Genomic DNA, 24545 nt, shown 5'->3' with positions numbered 1-24545 from the left:
GTGGACCATGGTAACCCCGGTTCCGTCTATGAAGGAGCAGGTGTTTCCATTTTTTCCGCCTAGGGGCAGGTGGCGTTACTCCCGCCAGGTCAGACCTGGCGGGAGTGGAACCACCCGCCTGCAGAACTCGTAATCTGCCGGTCCGGAAACAACGGTGGCGGCGGGTTTACCGCCACCGTTGTTTCCGGACCCGCAGAGTCGTAGTGAGGCCCAATGTCTCAGGTCATCATTGAAAACACTAACCAGGGTAAGAGACCAGCCGGCTCTGGGCTCCACGGATTATAGTTAAAGTAGCAGCGGGCTCCCTCCCTCTTCCTGTGTCCATCTAGGGCGTGTCATCTTGAAACACCCAGTGTAGCCTTCAGCTAGAGCGAGCAGGGAATTTTCCGGCATAGCACAGCCCTGGGAGCTCGCTTGCCCTTCACAGATGGGAGTTTCTTCTATTGCCCCCATCTGTTTAGCAAACAACGATAAGGACTGCATGCAGGATTCCCTTGCACAGGTTTCTCCTGATGTACAGGGATAGGGGCCGGGAGCTTCTAATGAAATTGCAAAAGCAAAACAGCAAGGCCACACTTGACAAAATCGATGCAACACCACAAACGCAAACGCAGCTAAGGGTGGTGGTGTTTCAATCATTCTAATCCATTTAAGCATCTTAGCTATCCGCAACTAATATCAATGAGACAAATGCCCATGTAAATAATTGTAAGAAATATTTAGATGCATTTTTGATTGGTCATTCTAAAATAAACCAACACAAGAAAGGCGTTTAACGTTCAGAGATTTAACAAACCTAGCTGTAAAATTTAAATGCAACTCACATCTAATGGAAAATGCTGAAACAATATATCGACAGGTGGGCGGAGCCTTGTGCAGTTGGGCGGGGTCTTGTGTGGCTATGAACAAGGCATACATCTCAGGGTTTTTGATTTTTAAATGTAGGCAAGGATGGGTTGGGCCTTGCCCATGCTCAGCCCAACTCATTGCGTAAGGCCACATTAGAAGGCCACAAGTGGCCCAGCTATGAAAGTGCACTTGAAACCTTTGTGTCAGGCAGAGGACCAGCCCATCAGAGACGATATACCGTGCTTAACAAATGCCGCGCTACCAGCATGGCCCTGGAGGTGTCACGTGCCTCGCTATTCACCCGTGCTCTTCTTTCGCATTGTTCCCGACCTTTGCTCGCAGTGAAGCTGTCTGCCCTGCAGTTGTCTGGGTAATCGCTTGCGTAATGCTCCATCACTGTAGGTATGCACATATAAAACGACGTTAATGGGATTGTTAAAAGCCGATGTTTTGTTTTATCCTTCACGGGTGATATGCAGTGGAGACACAGCAGGAATGCCAGGTTAGGCTCACAAACTTGGATGACCCACGCGGGGCATCCGAGTTTATGAGCCCCGGCTAGTTATTTGAGCAATCCTAAAGGCAATGGACCTAATTCACAGAGCGTGTTTCAATTGAAACCCCGTTTCTTGAATCAGCCCCCAGGACTCTTGAAGCGTTCACGCTGTGCTTCTAATTAGGGGCGTGGTGGGATGGTTGTCATGGACAAACTGGAAAGCGGGTGAGTAGGTATTTTTACCAGCAATTGTTCCCCGTCAGTCCTTCGAAATGTATGCAGTCTTAATAAATAATAAGTTAGCATTTATATAGCGCTACTATTACGAGCCATCGGGCAGGTGAGCGCTGCTTATATTACTCCTGGTGTGTGGTGCTCATTTATCCAGCTCGGAAGGATGATAGGTTGAATTTGGTCCTGCCGAGATTCGAACCTGCGTCAGCAGGATGTCAGAACGAGCCCTCTCCTCGCTGTGCGAAAGACCGGCCAGTTTTGTTTTTTAAGTAGCATTCAAACGGAACTAAGAGGAGCATTGTGTGACGGCATAATGGACAATAGACGGGCGTGGGGTCGGCGGTCATCTCGTTTGGGCAAAAGGACAGTCTTCTTTAATTGACCTTCCTCTAAGTGATGCGACACTCCGATGCTCATTCCGGCATCCCAAGTCAGGTGTGGATCACCTTGCCAGGGCCTAACTTATGCATGTTGCAGGATTAATTCCACGCCTGCCCTGACCTTTTACCGCTGTTATATTTGTCAGGTGCGTAATGTATGCTGCAGAAAATGGACTGTGAACATACACAGTCGCCTGGATTCTCTATCATGATTACGTCTCCTTTGGAATGTACTTTCTAAATGTGCGCCGTCATTTCTGGGCTACCCAAGCCACTGCGTTTCTAAGTATGTCGCTCGGAACATGGGCGACACACACAGGGCAGCGGGGGTAGTCACTCATCGCAGTGCCAGCTGTGAGTGGATCCCTCCCACTCGACCCAGTGAACTCCGGTGAACTGCTAGACGCCCTCACTACTCACCGGCTTGGGTGCGCAATGTTTTTGGGCGCAGCGCTGGTTAGGTAAGAGGAAAAGGGGCTGGGCCCTGGTGTGTGAGCCGCAGTGCTTAAAAAGGCCACGACTGGCCGTGCAGGGCCGCATTGGATGTGCGTGAAGGGACCGAGCTGCACGCCACAGACGGAGCGCCGAAACTGAGACGGACAGGTACTCATTTATTATTTAGCTTCAATTGAGGCTAGTCTTTGCCCTTGGTATTGTGTCTCGAGCATATGAGGCTCAAACTCCCTGAAGCAGCGTTCAACCTGCTTGGGGACAAATACAAACGAATATACCACACGTGATGATTGTTGTGTACTAATTATACTTAAACATGTAATGTCCCTGTTTGTGAATTCTTTATTTTGCGTCCTAGACTACTTGTCTTGCTTTGGATATCCAGTGCAGGATGCACTGCACGTCGTCAGAGCGGCGCACGCGCGTTGCCCGGTGTCTAGAACCCTGGCAGGGCTGATAGCCTGTCCCGTTTTACAGTAAGAGTGAGTGCAATAGAGAGAGGCGGGACAAATATGCATGTAGGCGACGCGCCGACGCCAAGGGGTACTAGAACCCATGTACATCCTTCCTACGCCATTGACTGGTTTATAGTAGCGGGGCTGAGTGGGGAGAGAGAGAAGGGTCACCGCGTCCACAACCAGCGTTCATTGGACCCCGAAATCCGGCCCTGACATCGTATCAGCCCCATCTCTCGCTTTGGTAGTTGGGCTATTTTTGATGAAATAATAGTGGGATTCAAGCTAGTTAGAAAACGGAGGACACGTGGGTTAATGCACGAAGGGATGAGCAAGGTCAGGCTATAGGGCACTTGGCCTGCTTGCGACACCAGCGCCGCTGGAATTCTGGAATAACTAGTCCCTTCTGTCGGGAATATTATCAAAACGACTACAGATTTCTTGGCATAGGTACTCCTGTTATCGAACACACGTTTTGGCGTCACTTGTTGGTGGCGTGTGGAAATCAGCAGAATACTTTGGTGGGTTATTGCGCCGTCTCCCGGGCGAAAGTGGAGCTGTCCACTGCTGCTGCACACCGAATTTCGTCTCCCGCAGGTTTAAATAAGAACATTGGCTTTGCTGGCATTCGAATGTGCTAGAAGCGCGTCGGGATCCTCACGGTTGAATGTCATAGGGCCTGAGTCACACAATTTTTCAGTTCAAGGTGTGTGCCGTTCCGCACTGATAACACACGGTCTATAATCCATCCCTCCCTGTGAAGCATGTTGTGCATTAATGCGTTTGCATAGGATCATAACATTGCACACGCACCCTGCTGGTTATCACTGTTTAAATAAAAAAATCGATTTCTAACTATAGTGAGGGAGCCCACTCTGGAACAAGCCGCGCCTTCAAGATGACAAAACCGTTAATCAGAAGTAACATTTTCCTTAAATATGCGCGTGCTCTCCTGCTCTGTGGTGGGGAGAAAAATGATAACACTTTCCAATGTGCGCTGCCTGCAGGTTCTCGCATTGTCCATCAAGGCAACTTGCTCCGCATTTGTTGCTTCACGTAAGTAGTTACTTGTAAGAAACCATCGTTTAGTGACCGTTAAGATTTTTGTCACACCTTTGAAGTAACACAAACATTTTCTGCGAGTATTTTTCTGTAGGATTGTGCATTCATTATGCACACAGGAAATTCCTCGTGCCCTAGTCCTTGAACATACATTCTGATTCTGAACCCCCTCGTGGTTAGGGAGCAGTGTGGTGAGACTTGGGGGAGGGGGGTCGGTTTATCTGTTGACAGGTGAATGTTCTGTCGTGGTTCTGTCGCGGTTCGATGAATGGTCTGTCGGAGAGTCCTCCGCTTAAATTCTTCCTCCCGTCTATGTATGGACTGCACGCGAACACCCCCCCACCTGAATTCTTCCGGTCGCACGCAACCCCCATTTTCCGATCTACGGAGCTGGCTTTCGTTTGCATATCTGGTTTAACCTGTTACTAATCGCCGGTTCTTTGCCTGCGGGCAGCTCTACATGTATACGGACGTCCAGGACATTTTTTTTTCAAGAGCAGTCCGGCTGATACGAGCAAAACCTCGACTGCATCGGTGGGTTTCGTGGGGTTCTCATGTGGAAACACTAAATCCACGCTTTTACTCTCCGACTTCAGATTTAACGTGTGATTTTGGGCACATAACCATGCACTTTGTGCGGAGCCAACTTTAGGACAGTCAATGGATATACACCGAGTAAAAAAGATGTGTCCAGGAGGCAAGGAAAAAAACCACAAGAGCACAGAGGTTTTAAACACCTGTGTTGAGTTTAAGTCCTCCAGTTATAACCCATGGCCCTATTCTGCATAGTCAATAGTGAGGGGTCTTTTGTGTTGTAGTTCAAAACATCTGGAGTGCAGCAGGTTGCCCACACCTGGACCAACGACTTCAAGAGGTGGTTATTGCTCATTGTTGGCAGCCAGGGTCTACGATAGAATAACAACTGGGTGTATGGATTGAACGAGAAAATGGCAGTGTGGGGACCAGCACTGCACACAGTTTTCATTTCAATAGGATAAGGTTGATCTGCATGTGCTTGTGTTTTTTCTTGGCGAAAATCATTGCAAACGCATCATTAGTTAAAGTTAAAAATGTAGTGTTTGTAAAATCATGTGCGAGAGAGGATCATCTTCTCGTGTGCCTTTGTGCATGTGCTTACACAATCTTGGCAGTCTGATGCTGCACCTTCAGGGACGCGCCATCTGTGATTGGTCCATGTTGCATCAGCCCGCTCTTTACTGACTGCATCAGCCCGCTCTTTACTGACTCATCCTCCCTATTCTATATGTAGCTTCCTGTTGCTACACACAGTAGGCGCCCGCACGGCGGATCAAGGTGCCCCTCCTTATAGCGTGGGAATGTTTGTTCCTTTGGGAGGACTGCGAGATAAAACAAGCATTTTCACAGACAAAAAAACAGTTTTGGCTTTTTTGTAGGCTTTGGAAAGACATTTACCAGGCACTGCCATAATGGTCCTACCCAGGGGTTTAAGGGGGGGAGGGGTGGAAGGAGTGGGATGACCAGACAGATTGCCGGAACAGGGGCAATATCGAGTAGGGGGTGGTGACCAGGATCACAAACTTTGGCTGAAATAGTTGGATTTCAAGGTCTGCAGTATTAATATCCTATAGATTTACTTATAAAAAAACAAATTGCCTAAAAAAAAAAAGCCACGTAGCTTCATGTAAATTCTTATAGCAACATGTTAAGCCAAAAGGACATCATGTGGCTTTAAGTTTCTCATCGTGAATGGTAAACTATAAGACCCAGAATGCAAGATAATGCGAACCTGAAAAATCTAGTTCACCGCACTGGACTTTCAGTGATTAAAGATATGCAATCAAATAAGTTGTGTATTAAACAGATATAGATCTGCAGATTCTTTGTCACAAACTTCCAGCGCGTTGATACTCATGATGTTGAAAACATTTGATTGGTGACTTAAAGCAACTTTGTTTTGCAGATCAAGATGGTAGACATCATGGATATTAACTAATATTTAAATGGGTGCTTTTTAACTATCACAGATTTCCAAGGGAACTCGTGTTTTACGAGCTCTTTGGGTTGGAAAAGGTCCGTCATGCATGTGAAAGGCTCCGCCACTGATAAAAGAAATGTTTGCAACCTGAGCTATTAACGTCCTGCAGAGTCACAGACCCAGTGTGTGTGTCTGCCTAGCTATGACTTGGGAAACCGGCAGTGTTTGAATGTCCAGCCTGAGCCGCTTCCTATATTCCCCCTCCCCCAATTATGGGAAAGAAGTGTGCTTTTGGAGGGGAGTTGGTTCCTGGTCACCTGAATTGAATAAATTGTGCTATCACTACAGCTACCAGAATTCCTTGAGACTGAATTTGAAACTAATCAGTAACACCTGAAGAGAAAGACTGCCCCCCTGTAGATTGTTACATACATGAAAGCACTTGGAGGAGAAGATCAACTGAATTGCAGCAGGTATACATGACTGGGAACTGGAGTGCGCACCTCATCTTTTTTCTACACGATTCTATATTTGGCTCAGGAGAAAAGCAAAGCGTTAACGGCGCATTTCTTGAGGCGTTGAACTAAAGGTATGCTCTGTAGCAATTAAAAGAACTGGTGGTACAGAGTACCAATGATTCATATAACACTTCCATCTCTGGTCCTACCTGCCATAAATTGGCAAACAGTGTTAGCACCTTGAAATTTGCCAGCCACTGTCATAATATACCTAACTGATCTCCTCTATACAAGAGCTAAAATTATTGACTTTGCCAACACGGGTTAATAACAGGAATTCCGTGCAAGGAACCGATGCAGGGGCACACATTAATCATAAATCAAGTGGCTGAACCTCCACTTGTTTGAGACACTATCATTACACAACACAAAGAGCTGATTTACTGTTACAAATGAGCCATTACCTTTCAGAAGACTGCTTACAAACAACATAGGCATTCCCTTGAAAACAAAGAGGTAGCTCATAGAGATCTTGGGATTAGTGTTTTGGACAAGGAGGGGCAGATCGTGCGTGAGAATGGCCATAGGGGCTAGCATGGTCATGGACGGTCAATGGGGGAGGGTTACAAATCCAAACCACATACACTGGATGCATGTTTCCCCCCTCACATTCCACCTGGCTACTAGCCAGTCCTCCAGAGTAGAAGCGGCCAATAAGGAATAGGCAAATACTCTCCAAAAATAAAAATAGGGTGTAAAAAATATTCCCAAGACAAAATAGGAAAAAAGACATGTAGCGCAGGGTGCCGCTGCTTTCACTCTCACAGCTCAATGGATTTGTTTGGACAGTAGTGCACATAGTATCACAGGAAGAAACTGGTATTATTACTGCCGGTTTGCAACAAGTAAACCTGTATATTATGAAAAAAAGAGGATAGGTACAGTGGTGCCGTACCATGGATAGATTTGTGTACCAGGAGAAGACATTTAAATCTGTCCTTGTTTTGCAGTGTCAGCCATTCAGCCTAGTGATGATACAAGGAAGTAGGAGTGAAGTGAGGGAGTTCAAAGAGTCCTAGTAGCGAAGTTAATGATCTTGCCAAGGGGACAGAAATCATAGTTGGGGAGACCAAAGAGGGTGCTGGTGCAGTAGTCCAGTTTAGAGAATACAAGAGTGGTTAAGAGATGCTTGACAGTGTTCACAGGAAGTAGGTGCCTGATTTTCCTAATGAGGTTGAGGTGAGCTGCTGTTCAGTTTTGAAGATGAAAGTAGAAGGCGTGAGAAGGGTCATAGATGATGCTGAGGTTTCTAGCTGAAGAAGAGTAGGGGAGACCGTCAGGTGGCAACTGGATAGGCCGAGGCAGAGATGAGAGAGCGCTTTTAGCAGGAAGATGAGCACCTCTGTTTTGCTACATTTTAACACCAGAGTGTGAATCCATTCAATATTTAACGGCAGATCGACAGTGTGAAATTTAAATAGAGAAATCAAAGGAGCGTTCAGAAAAAAGTAGATTTGGGTGTTGTCCACAAAGTGTTGGTACAAGAACCCAAAGAAGGAGATTAGTGACCTAAGAGCAGAGGTGGAAAGAGGAGCATACCCAGGACAGAGCCTTGTGGAACACCCAACAGTTAGAGGAGTGAGTTGAGAGGTATTGTTGCTCCAGGAGACAGCGAATTGATGAGGCACAAGGAAGTATTCAATCCAGGCAAGGGCTCCATTGCGAATACCAAGAAAAGAGCATTAAGGAGATCAGAGTGATTGTCAAAGGCAAAAGGCAGGTCAAGGAGAATTGGGATAGAGGATAGGTTGGAGTGCATAGCAGAGGCGATGAAGTTGGACACATTCATGAGAGCAGTTTCCATGGAGTCACAGTTAACGGAAACCTACCTGTAGGGGGTCTTGAAGGTTGGGGATGTCTAAGAAATTGGTAAGTCAGTTGAACACATCCTTTTTGAGCACTTTAGAGTAGTGCAGAAGGGGAGAGACAGGGCAAAAGATAGCCGGAAGTTTTGAATCAGCCCTTGCTTATTTAGGAGAGGGATGGCCATGGGTGTTTGGAAACAGAGGAAAAGCAAGCCGAATTGAACAGGTTGAAGAGTTTAGCGATGTGAAGGGCCACTAAAGGGGCAATAGGATTGCCAAGCTGAGGAGCAAGACGATCTGATGGAGCACAATAGGTGTTAGCCATCATCAGTTTAGTGTGACTAAAGTAGGAGATAGAGGCAGAGGATAATGGTAGAGTAAGTGGAGTGTAAAATTTAGGAGGAGGGCACAAGAGGAAGGTCAGGAGAGAGCCTCTAATTTGGAACGTTTTTGCAGCGCAGTATTCAGCTAGGTCATTAGCTGCAAGAGTGGAGTTCATAATGTTGGGAGGAGTGAGTTTAGGTAGGTCTGTAGCTGGCAAGGATGGTTGGAGTGAGTCAATGAGTGCTGGGTAGAAGTCCCTTTTTGCTCTATCCACAGTAGACTTGAAAGAGTTCAGAGCAGAGAGGTAGAGTTGCAGGAACTCATGCAAGTGAGTACAACTCAATTTGCACAGCAGCTGACACATGTCTGTGGAGAGAGCTATGAATGGGGTGGCCCATGGTTGAGGCTGGTGAGATTTAGAATGAAAGTAAGCATTGAGGAGAATACTTTACTACTTGTATAGAGCCACATGCCCAAAGGCCTCAAGAGGCACATAAAACGGATCCAAGACAAAAAACACAGAGGACCGAAAGAACCAGAAAATGAGAACAACTAATCCTCTCACTTGTTCAAAAAGGTAAGTCTTGGTCGTTCTTTAAAAACGATTCAGACAGGAAACTGGGAGCTCATTCGACACATTTGGAGCCCAAACGTCAAATCTGCCCCGCATACCTTTGGCAGCTGGAAAAGCAATTTATTGTCACTAGAGCACCCAACTATCCTACAAGGTACTACCTTCAGAAGATCAGACAGATATCAAGGAGCATCACCCTTAAGAAATGTTTGAGTTGGGGTAAGCGCTGTGTCAAATTCTGTGCTTAACAGGCAGCCAATGCAAGCCGCGTCTAGCTACAGTGATGTGGTCCTGTCAAGTCCATGGACAGCCCACAGAGTGCCATTCTGAATGGTCTGGAGTTTGTTCAGGTTAGAGGAGGAACTGCCAACAAGAAGGCTGTTAAAATAGTCCAACTTGGAATGAATGATTGCTGAGACGACCACAGCTCAATTCTTCTCCTAAAGGTATAGGCAAATCTGTCCCAGCAACTTGGTAAAAGCAAGATTCCATTAAAATAGTTACATCACACCACTGATGAAGAAGGCCAGCCTGGATCCAAAAGACATAAACTTTCTTAGGCAAATAACAAATTCAAACTTTCTACTAACAATTTTTGGATAAGGTAGTCACTAACCAACTGCAGGCCCACTTGAAATCCTCTGTCATTTTCACTATAAACAATCCGGCTTCAGAGCCGATAACAGCACAGAGACCGCCCTGATAAATCTACAAACCAACATCCTCGACCTATCTGCAGCTTTTGATTTGCTGGATCATGATCGACTATCTGAGCTGGGGAATTGCACCACCCTCCAAACTACAAGTTGGATTAGATCATTTCTTTCCAAGACTATCATCATTCTGCTGGGAAAATGCTTAATCTAAATTGGTTCCCAGCCTGTGTGGGGTTGCACAGGAAGCCTGCATTTCACCCACGCTTTTCAATCTATGTTAGACCCCTTTGTAACCTTCTAGAGACACAAAGGATCTCTTTTTCAATCTAATCCAATGATTCCGAGCTGATCCTGGAAATCAGTGGGGATCATGACACAGACTTTATGAATCTGAATTCCACCTATGAGGTAATTGAGCATTGGATGACAGAGAATTGGCTCTGTTTCAATGGTGCTGAAACATAACTTCTGCTATTCAGAAGTTCTGCGGCAAGAGCTAAACTAGGGAATGAGTATTCATGCTTCAGTATTAAGGACTGCCACATTGGTAAAGTTAAGACACTGGGGGTTTTCTTCGAAACATCCTTCAGCAGTGAGAGCCAGATCGATTCCATCCCAGAGAACTGCCACTATCATCTGAAACTCTTGAAAAACATCAAGGCCTTTATTTCCGAACAAATTGCTCCAGTCATTATTCTCTCACGTCTAGATTTTTGTAATGCCTTACTGGTGGGAGCTAGTAAAAAATGCATATAACATCTACAGACTTTCTAGAAAAATGTTGTGCACATTGTTAAAGGCATATCTAGATGTAAGCATGTATCTTCTTGTAGACCATCATTACACTGGCTTCTCATTTCTGCTCGGATTCATTTCAAGCCAGCTTCTCTGGTACACAAATGCCTGTATGGCAAAGCACCAGCTTACCTAAGAGCACGCATTTCCTTGTATGAACCTATCGCTCCCTTCATTTTACTAACATTGGAATAATAAACAGTCTCAAGTTCAAGTGGAAGAAGGTCCTAGCAAGGGCTTTCCTGGTACTGGCAGACAGGTATGGAACTCACTGCCAAACAATCTATGCTTGGACAAAGATGAAAGGACCTTTCGTCTAAAATTAAAAACCCGCCTGTTTACTTGGCACCCTTCCGTTCAATATATCTCCTTGGCCATTCAAATTATGAAGGCTTCAGCTGAGTCCTGTTATATATGTTTGTATCCTTGTGTTTTTGTGCGCCCTGATGCCCCAGTTGGCCCAAGCACATATAAGTAAATCCTATTAATGGCCACAGAGTCCAGGGCATGATCACCTGATAATTCTAGTCAAATCTGAGTGTTGTCTGCATAGTTTGTATAACAGACTGCCAAGCTATCCAAGAGGTCACACAAGAGCCTTGTATTTATGTTGAAAAGAGTTAGATAAAGACAAGAGCCCTGTGGAACCCAGCAGTGAGATGGACGGGAAGCTTGAGTCATCCACAACGCCCTGGCAGATCGGAGCCACCAAAAGGACTTGATCCAGTGTGCAGCGCTTTCTGAGCATCTCCCGATTTCAACCAGTCTTCTGGCAAGCATAGTGTGACCCACCAGGTCAAATGTGGCTGAAAGGTCCAGCATTGTCAGGAGGGCAGTGTGACCTGTAGTAATGATGCTCCTATATTAGATTCCAGATCCAGCATAGCAGTCTCAGTCCCATGCTTGGGCCGGAAGCCCGATTGCTGGATCCACAGTAAATTGCGAATATGCGATCCTATCCAAAATGTTCAGAAGAACGGGAACATTCGTGAAAGGCCAGTAATTACAACCTATTGGTTCAAAATTGTCAATTTTGAGGAAGGGAGTATTCAGTAGGGATCGGAAGCTGGAGAAGGCAGTGTTGGGAGAAGAGCTATCGGGTGTGAGAATGAGAACTGTAGGTCAGAGAGAAAGGGGGTTTGGCAGAAGGTTTACATTTCCTTTTAGTAATGGGTGAAGCAAGTGGTGAGGAAAGGCCAGAGTGTGGAAAGGAGATGGTAGTGGAAACAATAGAGTGGTCAGATAGGGATGGTGTGACCGTAGTATTAGTGGCTGAGCGAGAGGTGGAGATGAATACGTGATCCAAAGAGTTACCCCTTGTCTGTAGGTAGGTTATGGATAGAACGGAGAGTGTAGTCATTAAGAAAAGGCTGAAGTTCAGATTTCTGAGAAGTTGTTGGAGAGGGAAGGTTAAAGTCACCTTAGAGAATGAGGTGATGTTTAGTGGAAAGAGAATCAAGGAGTTGCCCAAGTTCATCACAGAATGGTCCAGTGGGACCAGGAGGGCGATAAATGGAGATGTGAACCGAGTGAGGCAGAGCAGTAGTAAAGATGGGGAATTCAAAAGTTAGGAGAGGATGTGGCATTGGAGATTTGTGAGGCGTTGAAGTGGGAATAAAGTAGGTGTCCAACACTACACCTCTGCCAGTTAATCGAGAAGAGTGAATGAAGGGTAGTTTGGAGTCATGTAGGCCTCCAGAGTGGCAGTGTCAGATGGAGAAATCCAGGTTGCAGTGATAGCAAGACGGTCTAGTGGAGGAGAGCTGGAGTAGTCAGTGATAAAGCAAGCTGTTGCATACAGACTAGGCATTCCAGAGTGCAATATTCAGATGATGAGGTATGGAAGAGTAGAGAGGTTGAGTCTCAGAAGAAGAGAGCATGGTGAATAGGTGTTAGAGGAGATATGCTTAGCTCGTCGACTCTGTTGGTGGAAGGAGGTGGAAGATAGATGGAGTAGTGGGAGTTTCGAGTTTTATAATAGGGATATGAAAGGAGGATGTTGTAGTCTATTTGGAGAAAGAGTCAAGAGATGAGCAGGAGGAGCAGGCGTAGAGAAAGAGTAATGACGAAGTTTGGGGTACTCACAGGTGCAACAGGGTGAAAGGCAAAGGCTCGTAGGCCAGGAGGCTGGTCAATGGCTGGTCTTCAACCTTGACTGGGATGCTCCTGGCTGGACTCCCTAGGAAATTCAGAATGGATGACAGTCTTGTCACCTGATAGCCCCGTCCATCAGTGCCCGCTCCCTTCAGGAGCCCTTTTCTTTCTATGAAATGGAGAGTTCACGTTCAGCTCCGAGACCAAATTCTTCTGGGCCTGCTACAGAAGAAGGTACATTCACTGTGCCTCTGCAAACGACAGCAATGCAAAGCATACTGCCCCCAGCAGGTATGGTCTCTCCCTCTGGGACTCTGGTAGATCAGTGGACAGGGGTAGCACAAACTCCCCTGTCCCCTTAGAGGTTTTGGCATTCACACTTGGCTACATCCATACGAGGTGCTGCAACCCCCATGGGGAAAGAGGGTGCGTTGCTTGGATATGCTGGGGGTTTGAGGGAAAACATAAAGTGGTTTAGGGAATAGTAATGGAAAGATAGGTGAAAGATGCTCTGTTGCCTCACAACCACAATATGAAGCTCGTAAAAACAATCACTGACTCTCATTTTTCCACTTGCATTATATTGCATTGCGCCCTATGTACATCATTCCTCTAACACGTGACTGGCTAAATGACTTATAACTTGGTGAACCAATTCACATTGCCTTCATGCGATTAACAGTGGCTAGTTTTTAGTTAGCCATAGAATGCAAGCAGCTATTGGCTTTCTCATTGGTTCTTTGGGCTGCGCTGAGAGTTCGGAGTGATGGGTGAGCCTGCAAAACGAGGTTGCCTCAGTGCACTGGTATACAACTGGGCTCGAGCAGTATTGCTTCATGGTTCTTGTAGCTCTACAAAATAAAACCACTGTCAACCTCTAGCTGCCGAGTGCAAACGGGTGGGGCCGTTCCCTCTGCTAGCACTAAAACAACATGTAACAAGAATCGGGAGTCAAAGGTCTTTACTCTTCCAGAGTGGGGTTTCATATCCTCATAGTATTTCCGGATGTTCAATTATCTATAGTGTTTATCTGTAACCACTCAGGGCCTGGACAGCATTTCTTGGGGGAGTGGCCCCGCACGTGGTTTCCCAATCCCACGCAGCATGAAGTTGCTGCAACCGCTCAGGTGAGAGGCGGATGTGCAACTGGCGTATGACGCATGTGTCATTTTCCTCCAGGCGGGGCTTTCCAAGTTGGCCGCCGCCGCAATACTTCTGCCACAACTTATAGGGAAATGTAGTTCCTGATGCTTTTTTTTCCCTTTGCCCATCTTCCAGGACTTGCTGCTGGTCTGGTGCTGGGTGCACCGGCATGCAGGGCTTCAGTGCAGCCTGGCCTGCACTATTCCTTCTTGGGCCCCCTGTACTCACTTGGGCTTCTCCTTTTCCAGCGAGTGGCCGTGGGGGGGCAGAGCGCCTCCCTAGGGGTATTTAAGGGCTCAGGGAAGGTTCGGGAGGCAGGCGACAGTTAGGACTTGGTAATTGCATCAGTCCTGTCGCCCGCCCCCGAGCCTTCCCTAAAGCTAGCTGGGCCTGTGGTGCTTCGGTGTAGAGTTGGTGAGGAGGGTTAGTTAGTTCTGGGGGTGGGCAGGCAGTTAGGATTTATTTAGAAATAAAAAAAAAAACAACTTTGGGTTGGCGGTTTTCGCCCAGTGGGAGTAGCGTAAATAAGCTACCCCCCCTCCCTCTCTCCTTACCTGAGCTGCCGTTTGGCATTCCTTACGCGGTGGGGAGGCGGGATCGCGGGGGCGGGTTTTGTCTTCGGGCAGTTTTCGGGCCTCTGGGGAGAGGGGGTCGTTGCGAGGGAGAGGGATTTTCTCCTCGTCGGCACCTTCTTGGGCTTCTTCCTCCGTCGAGAGGGAGTGCAGGCCTGGTTGGGCGGCACATTAGGCTTCCGTTGGGAGCCCCGGGCATTTTCCTTTTTCTCCCCCCACGGCGCCGGGCCTTCCCTGCCTGTTTCCTCTGGTTCGCGGGGGTGTGGATCAGCAGAGCCCAGGCGGCCCTGTCTGTTTGGAGTGGCACAGGCGCGGCGACAGCCTCCTGTCAGAGGGGGCAGGGCAGGCGCCTTAAAGGGGCAGCGCTGTTTTTACTGAGCTGCTAATAGTGCGGTGCAGCTTGTGGGCCACCAGGGGGCAGGGCGGGCGGTTCTAGAGTTTAGGCGGAAGTAGAGGTGATCATCAGCAGCATTAGTGGGGGGTCCTGGGGGTGTGCAGTTAGCAAGGGTAGAAGTATAGGCAGGAGAAGGGTTTTTTTCTTTGGGGGAGGGGTATTGTTCGGTGGGGGGCAAAAAAAAAGAAATTCTTGAATAAAAAAGAAAAGAAGTGCTATTTTGGAGTTATTTAACCCTTTGTGTCATTAGGGTTATAGCGCAATTTCTGTTGGTTTTTCCCTCGGCTAGGAGTAATTTTCCACGGGTAGGTGCCGGCTCGGGGGCATATTTAGCTAGTGAGCGTCAGGGCGTGGTTTAGTGCGCTCTCAGATTAGTAGTGCACGATGGTGGGCCAAGGGGTTTGCAAGGGGGGGCTGGTTGATGCTAGGGCTCTTAGGGAGGCCCTGGAAATCATCAGCAGGGCATCGAAGGCCCAGTTGGAGGGGGCGGTGGGGGAGGTCACGGGTGAGGGGGAGATAAGGGGTGGTAGACCGCAGCGTAGAGCGGCAGCTGATGGGGCACTTGCGGCAGTGTTGGCTTGCACCCCTACGGCGGGGAGGGGGGAGGTTTGGGAATCCAGGGGCAGGAAAATGAGGAGGGAGATAGACAGGAGGGCGGATGAGGGAGTAAGGAGGTCGGAGGGGCAGCCAGGGAGGGAGGGAGGGAATGATAGCCCTAGGGAAGATGGGAATGCTCAAGAGGGTGGGGCTCGAGGGAGCAACAGCGGGGGCAGGGATGGGGCACAGAAAGGGGTGTCAGGGCAGAGGGGAAGAGGGGGTAAATACCTTCAGAAGAGTGCAGTTGGGAGAAGGAGGGAGAGGTCCCCTTCAATGGAGGAGGGTAGGGTGGGGCGCGGAACGGCCCCCCCGGGTAGGAGGAGTGAGGGCGGAGGGCACTGCGCAGCCCCCGCTGTTCAGGTGGAGGTTGAGGGTTTCAGTACGGCCCCTCCTCGGTCAACGCAAGGAGAGCCTAGAGGGCGCAGCACAGCCCCTAGCATTGAGGATTCCAGGGTGGAGGTCGGAACGCCTTGCCCGAGAGAAGAGGACCAGGCAGGGGTTTCCACAACCCCGCCGAGAAGACGTCAAAGGAGTGGCGGGGCGGACGCCCCGGGCTCGCAAGAAGATCATCAACTCATCTCGGGCATGAGCTCGCATCCACAATGGTATTTAAGGGGTGATGAAGTTGGTGGGGAGGAATATGTGGGGCAATGGGAATGGGAAGATTACAGGGTGGAAAGGGAAAGGGGGGAGGAAAGAAGAAGTTCAAGGTGGGATAGGGAAAGGGAAGTGCATGGTGGACAGGGTGAAAGGGGTCAAGGGAACTATTGGCTGGGTGAGTGTGCTGCCATGTTTTGTCCCCGCAGTAGGAGCCCTCTAAGAATGGAGAGGAGGAGCACCGGTGTGGACGCCAGGCCGCAGGTGGCAGATGTGGAAAGAGGTGAGCGGGAAAGGGAATGGTCATCTGCATGGCAGAGAGGGGTTACCAATAGGTGGTTAGGGGATGAACGGGCGGGTTTTCAAGGTGTAACGAAGGAAGTTGGTGTGCAGGCCATTGGAGCCGAGGAGTTGAAAAGAGCATTTGTTCAGTGGAGGTCCAAACGGACAAAGTGGTGGAGCCATTGTGGCTCGAAGTGCGAGCTGGTAAAAATAAAGAGGTGGAAGTGAAAGGAAAGGAAAAAAAATTGCCATACATGAGGATAACAAAACCATTGGGGGCGCACTTGATGGCAGCGACCAGGGAGAAGATCCAGGCAGGGGAATTTGTGGATGTCTTCAAATTGCTCCATAGGGAAGTGAGAGCAAAGGAGGGGTCTAAGGAGGAAGAGAGGGAACTGGCTTCACGCCCGAGGGTCCCGGTGAACATTGAGAATTGGACGTCAGCGTTTATCATTTACGCCAGTGTGTATTGCGAAAAATTCCCTGAGCGTTGCGTGGCCCTGCTGAAATATATGGATGTAATAAGGAAGGCTTTTACGAGCTTTGGGGGCTTTGCCTGGGTAAGGTATGATGAGGAATTTAGAGCGAGAATGGCAGAGGACAGTCAGGCGGTCTGGGGGGAGATAGATATGGATCTCTGGCTGCAATGGATGGCCCCAACGAGGCCGGCCCCGACATTACATACAGCGAGTGGGCTGCCTGTGCCTTTCCGGCCCTTTCTTGGTCGCCCCGCCCATGAGGGGGTGGGGGGAGGAGGTAGGGGCCAGTCCTCAGCAGCGTGCTGGGGGTACAATAAGGATAGCTGCGCAAGGACCCTGTGTAGGTTCAGGCACGAGTGTAGCAAGTGCGGTGGAAAACACCCTCTCACGCAGTGTTTCCAACAAGGAAACAGGGGGAGGGGGAGAGGTGCAGAAAAAGGGGTTGGGGGGGAAAAGCTTTTACTCCAATTAAAGTGGGTGTGTTGGAAAAATGGTTGCAATTTTATCCGGATAGGGAAGGGGCTAAGATTTTGAGTGAGGGGTTTTGTCAGGGGTTCAGGTTAGGTTACCAGGGTCCAAGGGTGCGGCGGTGGGCGGAAAATTTGAAGTCGGCAAGAGAAAATGTTGAGGTGGTAAGACAAAAATTGAGCAAGGAAATAGCGGCAGGAAGGATACTGGGCCCATTTGATGACGTACCGGGTGACTTAGTGATATCCCCATTGGGGGTGGTGCCCAAGAAAGCTCCGGGGGAGTTCAGACTGATTCATCATTTGTCATGGCCGGAGGGTATGTCAGTTAATGATTTCATTGCCCCGGAAGAATGTGGGGTTGTGTATGCAAGTGTTGACCAAGCGGTTGAGCTGATAAGGAAGGAAGGGCGAGGGGCCTTCATGGCCAATGCGATATCAAGGCGGCGTTTAGGTTATTGCCGGTGCACCCGGAGGACTTTTGGTTGTTAGGTTTGCAGTTTGAGGACCGCATATACATAGACAAAGCATTGCCAATGGGGTGCGCAATTTCCTGTGCTTTGTTTGAACGGTTCAGCTCTTTTCTACAGTGGGTTTTCTCATTCAGCTCGGGGTGGGAGAGTGTGCTGCACTATCTGGATGATTTTCTGTTCATTAGCGGGGCAAAAAGAGAGGAGGATTGCAGAGAAATGCTAAAGTTGTTTCAGAAATTGATGGAGGAGCTGGGTGTACCATTAGCCAAAGACAAAACAGAAGGGCCGGCAGTGGTGTTAACATTTCTAGGAATTGAACTGGATTCAGTGGCCATGACCTCACGCTTGCCGCACGACAAGGTGAGCAAATTGGTGGGACTGTTGGAGAAAGCGGTGGGGGCCAAAAAAATGATGCTGGTGGAGATGCAGAGATTGGTGTGGCATCTGAATTTTGCATGTAAGGAGGTGGCCCCAGGGCGGACGTTTTGCAGGAACATGGCAAGGGCCATGGCGGGAGCGAAGTGCCCACATCATCGGATAAAAGTATCGGGGGCAGTGAGGGAGGATTGCAGAATTTGGCTGCGCTTCTTGGAGAGTTTCAATGGAATGTCAATGTGGTTGCAGGGGGACCCGGTGACATGGGAAGTTCAGATACTCTCGGATGCAGCGGGGGCCGGTGGTTTTGGGGTGTTTGGGGGGGGGGAAATGGTGTGCAGAAAAGTGGCCAGAGAGATGGTTGAAGGAAGGGAGGAGTATAGCATTCCTTGAATTTTTTCCATTACTAGTAGCATTGGAGTTGTGGGGGAAGGAGTTGCAAAACAAGAAGGTGAACTTCAATGTCGACAACGAATGCGTGGTACATGTGGTAAACAGACAGTCAGCTAGGGATCAGAGGGTGGCAAGGCTGATGAGAGAATTTGTCCTGCGTTGTATGGAATGGAATGTGGTGTTTAAGGCAACACATGTGCCAGGGAAGGATAATGGCATCGCTGATGCATTATCTCGTTTTCAATGGCAGAGATTCCGTGGATTGGCTCCAGATGCAGATCAGGAGGGGCAGCAGATTCCGGAGGAGCTGTGGAAGATAGGAAGCTGAGAGCGCTTGCTCTGGTGGAGGGTTCATTGGCCGTGGCATCTAAGGAGTCATACAGGAGGGCCTGGGAGGATTTTATTAGAGGAGGAGCTTGTAGTTGGAAGGGTAGATGGGATGCGGAAGAGCGGAGGAGGGATGATGTCACGAATTTCTTTCTGAGATACATGGACAGGGGCTGGTCAAGGGCAACGATAGCAGGAAAGCTAGCAGGGATTGCCTTTTACGGGAAATGGTTTTGGGGTTTTCAACCAAGTGGGGGGGAAATGGCGAGTAGGATGTTGGAAGGATGGGCAAGGGAGAGTAAGAGGGACAAGGATAAGAGGAGGCCGATATCTGCTGAATTGTTGCAGAGGTTGATTGAGGTGGTGGGGGGAGTTTGCTGGTCGATATGGGAGGGGGAACTGTTTGCGGCTTGTTTTACATGGTTATTTTTTGGGGCTTTCAGGGTTTCTGAGTTGGTTGGGGGAAAGGGGGGTGGGGGGTAGGGGGACTGCAATGGGAAGATGTGCGAATAACAGAAGAAGGTTTAGACATCAAGATTAAAAGGTCCAAGACGGATCAGAAGGGAAGGGGCGCTTGGGTCCTGCTGGGTCGAGGGAGCGAGGTTTTATGCCCAGTTCAGGCAGGTAAGGTGTGGAAGGAGCGCTGTGGGGGTAAGTCAGGTTTGGTTTTCCGGCATGCGGACGGATCGCCGGTTACAGCGGCACAGGTGCTGGGGGTATTGCGGAAGGCTCTGGCCACGGTGGGAGAAAAGGCTGAGGAGTTCGGGACTCATTCTTTTAGGATGGGCGCAGCATCTGAGGGTAACAGGCTGGGTTTTTCGGAAGATAAAGTGAAAAGATTGGGGCGTTGAAGGTCGGGGAAATACAAGGGTTATGTCAGGGATTTTGGGAAAGGGGATTGTTGAAGAAAGATGGTGGAGGACTTTGGGGGCAAGATGTTGTTGTTGGAATAATTTGACTTGTCAGTAATTTTGTGATTTCTGTTTCAGATGCTGCGCAAAAGAAAGGGGAGTTGGCGCAAGTTTGGATTGTTGGCCATTCAATTGTGAAGTGGGCTGGTAAAGAGGCGGAGAAGAGGGTGTTTGGAAGGCAGTTGGGGTGCAGTTACAAGGAAGTGGTGGTGAGATGGCACGGTTTGGGGGGCCTGCGGTGGGATCAGCTGCTGCCCATATTGGCAGGGATGAGGGAACGCTATGGGGTTCCACGGGTGGTGTTGCTGCATGCTGGGGAGAATGACCTGGTGAGAGATACGGGGGTGGCTCTGCTAAGGAAAATGAAGAGGGATTTAGTGTGGATTAGGGATATGTGGCCTCAAGCGGTGGTGGTGTGGACTAAGTTGTTGCCGCGAAGAGTGTGGAGGGGAGCAAGAAGTGACGGAGCAATAGAGCGGGCCAGGAAGGGGATAAACAGGGAAATGGAAAAATGTTGTGCCTCAGTGGCGGTGATGGTCATGGACCATAAGGAAATAAAATATGAGGGTTTTCTTATCTTTAGGGAGGATGGGGTACACTTGTCCGTGTATGGGAATAATCACTACCTGGCGGACATGGGTTATTGGCTGGGAGACTGGGTAAAGAGTTTGAGGTAGGAAAGTGGGGGGGGGTTTGGGGCAGAAAGAACTCCTCGGGGGAGGGTTTTTCTGTTGCCGGGGGCATGGCCCCTTTTGATGTGGGGGGAGGGAAGCACAATGGGGGAATGACACGGAAAAGGAGGGGGTGGCGATGTTTGCACAAGCAGGTCACCCTGGGGGAACAGGTATTGAGCCTGGAGGGGCATGGCCCCTGGGAGAAAGCGGGGCGCCTGGAAAAGGGGCAAGGAGACGGTAGGATCCAAGGGATCATTAGGGAGGAAATTGGTTATTTAATTATTTAATTGTTGGGGGGAAAATGAAAATGTTTAAGTTATTTAATTAATTGTTCAAACATCTCTTTAGCTTGTTAGGCCATGGAGCCAGTTAAGCGTTTTGATTGTAAGCTTTGGCCTGTCACATTAAAGCGACCTTTTCCACTTTTAAATGAGTCTGGGTTTTTGTGCAGTAAGCCAAAAGAAGGGCCCCGGGGGGAACGCGAAGCGTTTCCCCCCGGGGAGTTTTTGGCGCTGCACACGGCCAGCGAGTGGCCGTGGGGGGGCAGAGCGCCTCCCTAGAGGTATTTAAGGGCTCAGGGAAGGTTCGGGAGGCAGGCAACAGTTAGGACTTGGTAATTGTCCCGCCCTCCCACCCCTTCATTTTGGTTTAGGGAAATGTCAGCTATGGTATAAGGGGGGGGATGCATTGTTCATGGGATTAGGGGGGGGGTTTCTAGATGTCAGGGGTAGTTTTTTATGGTTCTTTGGGGGTCTGTTATGAGGGCAGGGTTGGTAGTTTCGTGTGACAGGTCAGGGCATTGTGCATGTTTGTGGGTAATATATTGTTGCTGATGTGGCAGGTCAGGCTGGCTGCAGGTCATAGGAAGGGGGAGTTTGGTGTAGAGGGGAGTTTAAAGGGGTTGAAGTGGGTCGGGGCGCCAGGGGCATGGCCCCTTTTGATGTGGGGGGAGGGAAGCACAATGGGGGGAATGACACGGAAAAGGAGGGGGTGGCGCTGTTTGCACAAACAGGTCACCCCGGGGAACAGGTATTGAGCCTGGAGGGGCATGGCCCCTGGGAGAAAGCGGGACGCCTGGAAAAGGGGCAAGGAGACGGTAGGATCCAAGGGATCATTAGGGAGGAAATTGGTTATTTAATTATTTAATTGTTGGGGGGAAAATGAAAATGTTTAAGTTCTTTAATTAATTGTTCAAACATCTCTTTAGCTTGTTAGGCCATGGAGCCAGTTAAGCGTTTTGATTGTAAGCTTTGGCCTGTCACATTAAAGCGACCTTTTCCACTTTTAAATGAGTCTGGGTTTTTGTGCAGTAAGCCAAAAGGCCCCTGATTCCTGGAAAAAAAACGTACGCGTTCACAGTAAAATCCTTTCAGGAAAAGAGTTGAATGTAAACCGAATTGGTATTTAAAAGTTTGTAAAAGGGATAATGGTTTAATTCTACTTCTCTTTAGTGCAAGAATGATTTATATTAGCCAACTTGCGTTAAAAGGTCCTGTGTGGATCCTGGTGGAGGAGAAATCATACACATTTTTCTCTGAATCGAGTTGTCGCTCAAAATAGCTCGTTGTTGTCTGTTAGCTTTGACCAGGATAACACACTTTTATTTTCCACTGACTACATTTCCACCTGTGTAGCAATGCAGTAATCCACTTCTTTGGAGGACTTATTCATGAAACCACACAGTGACCTAAACAGCAATTCATAGTTTCAATGGTTGAACGTGTGTGGCTAAAGTAGAAGTTACAATGACTTCCACTTCCGGAAGCACCACTAGCAGCCAACATTCTCAAAAGGAAGACCGGATGTACCCACCTGAAGAAGGGAGAGTTTGATTCCACAAACACGCAGTTGAAGCAGGAGCACCATTTACTCCACCTCCGTGGCCTACAACTAGGAATTCTCTTGTAGAGTTACATTGTGTCGTATGTGTCTTAAGGAAACAAAAACCTTTCTTAATTGTACATATTCAATGTATCTATTTTCACTGATCACTTGCAAAATTACTTGAAGATATTTCAGTTGTTTGAAGATTTAAATAACTACTGTGAACAGAACCAGCTGATTCATATATGATTTCCGTATCCTTTCCATCACCCTTGTGCAAAATAAATATCTGAAACACGAGACATATTCAAGATTGTATCTCTTTGAGTTATATTGAGATATTCCCTTAGGAGTGCCTGGGTATTCGAGTGCCTAGAACAGGGGTGCACAACTGATTTTGACAGAGGGCCGAAAGTACCTTACATGAGGGCTATAGTGGCCCGAAAAGTAAATGTGGACGGGGCGGTAGGCGGGGCGTGGCAGGAGGCTTTTTAAACCCCCAATTTGTACTAAACACATGGAAAAAGAATGTTTTTGAGGGGTAACAATTTTTATTTGCATTTCAAACTTACATTTTGTACTACACATTTTCCAATGTTATAATTTATTTCTATTTAGTTATTGTATCTCGCCTGTTTAACTTATATATATTTTATTGACCCTAGATACACTATGCCCCATGGCCCCCTCCCCCCAACCAAACACTATGCCCCATGTCCCTCACTCCCAACCAAACACTATTCCCCATGGCCCCCTCACCCCCAACCAAACATCATGTCCCCCTCACCCCCAACCAAACACTATGCCCCATGGCCCCCTCACCCCCAACCAAACACTATACCCCAGGGCCCCCCTCACCCCAACCAAACACTATGCCCCATGTCCCACACCCCCAACCAAACACTATGCTCCATGACCCCCTCACCCCCAACCAAACACTATGCCCCATGGCCCCCTCACCCCCAACCAAACACTATGCCCCATGGCCCCCTCACCCCCAACCAAACACTATGCCCCATGTCCCTCACCCCCAACCAAACACTATGCCCCATGGCCCCCTCACCCCCAACCAAACACTATTCCCCATGGCCCGCTCACCCCCAACCAAACATTATGCCCCATGGCCCCCTCACCCCCAACCAAACACTATGCCCCATGGCCCCCTCACCCCCAACCAAACACTATGCCCCATGGCCCCCTCACCCCCAACCAAACACTATGCCCCATGTCCCTCACCCCAACCAAACCCCCCAACTCAGCACACACACAAACATGCACCAATACAGACCCGAACCCCCACCCCCAACTCCGCACACACACAAACATGCACCCATACAGACCCGAACCCCCCCACCCCCCAACTCAGCACACACACAAACATGCACCCATACAGACTCGAACCCCCCACCCCCCCAAATCAGCACACAAAAAACATTCAAATCAAAACATTCATACACATCCGACACACATCCGACACCCCCCCACCCCCGCATCTCAACATACACACAAAATACATTCAAACGCAAACATTCATACACATCCGACACACACCCCACCCCTGCATCTCAACATACACACAAAATACATTCAAACACAAACATTCATACACATCCGACACACCCCCCACCCCCGCATCTCAACATACACACAAAATACATTCAAACACAAACATTCATACACACCCGACACACCCACCCACCCCGCATCTCAACATACACACAAAATACATTCTAACACAAACATTCATACACATCCGACACACCCCGAGACACCCCCCCAACATACACACACAAACATAAAGCAAAACAAACCCGACACACAAACACAAACAGACCACTTACCGGCGACGTGCTGGAAGGCAGGCAGGTAAGCGGCAGGTAAGCTGGAACGCTGGAATCGTACTACGGCTGGCGTGGTCCAAGGCTGAAATGCCTTCCGGCATCAAGCCTTATGGGCCACGCCAGCCGTAGTGCTGGCCCACCATTGGTGCAGCACACACGCATTACGTGGCTCGTAGGAGCGACGTGATGCGTGTGTGTGCTGAGCCAATAAGGGCCAGTGTTTTCACCGGCCCGGAAGACAACAAAGGCTTTGTGCCTCGCGGGCCGGTCAAAAGGGCATGGCGGGCCGCAATTGGCCCGCGGGCCGTATGTTGTGCACCCATGGCCTAGAAGAACCATATGTCCATCACTACCTAGTGTCGAGAACATCTAAGGTAATGGACCTTTGGGACCATGTCTACCGTTCACCCCCCTTGGATTTTATTTTTAGCATTCTGTAAAGGAAGCAGGCCGCACTCTGTTATTGTTCTGCAGTGAGTCGTTCAGTGGGAGTGCCTTTTTCTCGAGATCATCTATTTGGCCGATCTGGAACAAAGACCCCCAA

At 48.8% G+C, this 24545-nt stretch overlaps 1 protein-coding gene across 1 annotated transcript in view; it reads left to right on the top strand.

The window, feature by feature from the left end:
* The first annotated feature begins 2418 nt into the window (after positions 1 to 2418).
* Positions 2419 to 24545, top strand: part of LOC138569863 (ATP-dependent translocase ABCB1-like) — a 217194-nt gene continuing 195067 nt past the window's right edge. The window contains exon 1 of the mRNA XM_069648247.1: positions 2419 to 2562. The gene's annotated coding sequence lies outside the window, so the exon portion shown is untranslated. The remainder of the gene's footprint in view (positions 2563 to 24545) is intronic.

The sequence above is a fragment of the Ambystoma mexicanum genome, chromosome 2q, assembly GCF_040938575.1.
Source record: "Ambystoma mexicanum isolate Mex_15411 chromosome 2q, UKY_AmexF1_1, whole genome shotgun sequence".
Classification (NCBI taxonomy): domain Eukaryota; kingdom Metazoa; phylum Chordata; class Amphibia; order Caudata; family Ambystomatidae; genus Ambystoma; species Ambystoma mexicanum.
The sequence above is the reverse complement of the archived record's forward strand: the minus strand, read 5'-3'. Positions and strand labels throughout refer to the sequence as shown.